Genomic DNA, 960 nt, shown 5'->3' on the forward strand with positions numbered 1-960 from the left:
GGCGATTTTGCTTTTTGTTTCTAGCTCCCACAAGACAATTTTAATATACTGAAGTAAAGTTTCTTGTAAATTCAGAAGGGTACTCACTAGTTGTAAAGGTAATGGAAGGAAATTAATATGCTTCCTAACTATGCTTTTTATAGCTAATAACACCTTACGCCCGCGATAAGTGAGATTGAAAGCACTGAACGCCGCACCGATGGAGAAGAAGAACGATGATGATGATGATGACGATGATGATGATGGATTTTAAAGTATTTGTCGATGTACCGTACGATATCAGGTTCACAGTTGGCCCCGTTTTAAGACTCATTATTTTTTGTCTGTTTAATACCAGAAATGTCATTGTATTCTGGGTAATGTTTTGTTGTATCAGTTTCATTGTCTGCATGTAATCAGCTTCATATAGACTTCTTGCCTGGACATATCATATAGTACTAAATGCGAGTACACATTTTATCATCAAGTACTGTTTTATATTGGTAGGAAGCAGCTGTTTTCGTAGGCTATTTTGGGGCACTATTTCATATGATATAATTACTGCCGGGTCCAGGATCCATCTATCAGGACTGACCTTTTAACAAACATCATACTCTTAGGTCGTGAAATGCGTTATCAACTATACTCTTTTCCCTGTTATACGCTTACATTACTGTGGCCTAGGAATTTGTGGTTCCACTTGTAATCATTCTCTGTCATAATCATAACACTTTCACCATCGGATGTGTAGTGAATGAATTATTCTAGCAGCCTATAGGCCAAACGTTTTTTGCCCTACGAGAAAATCATCAGGCATCTATTTGTTGGTTGTGTGGTTACAAGGCAGCGTAGTAGATTTTTTCCAGTGGCCCAGGAAGCCGTTTGAAACGCAAGTCAGTGTATATTCGTCAAACGGTAGCACTATATTGCATGAGTGGATGGTGGGCGCCCCCATTAAGAACAGGAAAAAAGGCCATAACA

The sequence above is a fragment of the Coenobita brevimanus genome, chromosome 78 (genome assembly GCF_032717465.1).
Source record: "Coenobita brevimanus isolate Jiangsu-jjx chromosome 78, ASM3271746v2, whole genome shotgun sequence".
In the NCBI taxonomy this organism is placed as follows: Eukaryota; Metazoa; Arthropoda; class Malacostraca; order Decapoda; family Coenobitidae; genus Coenobita; species Coenobita brevimanus.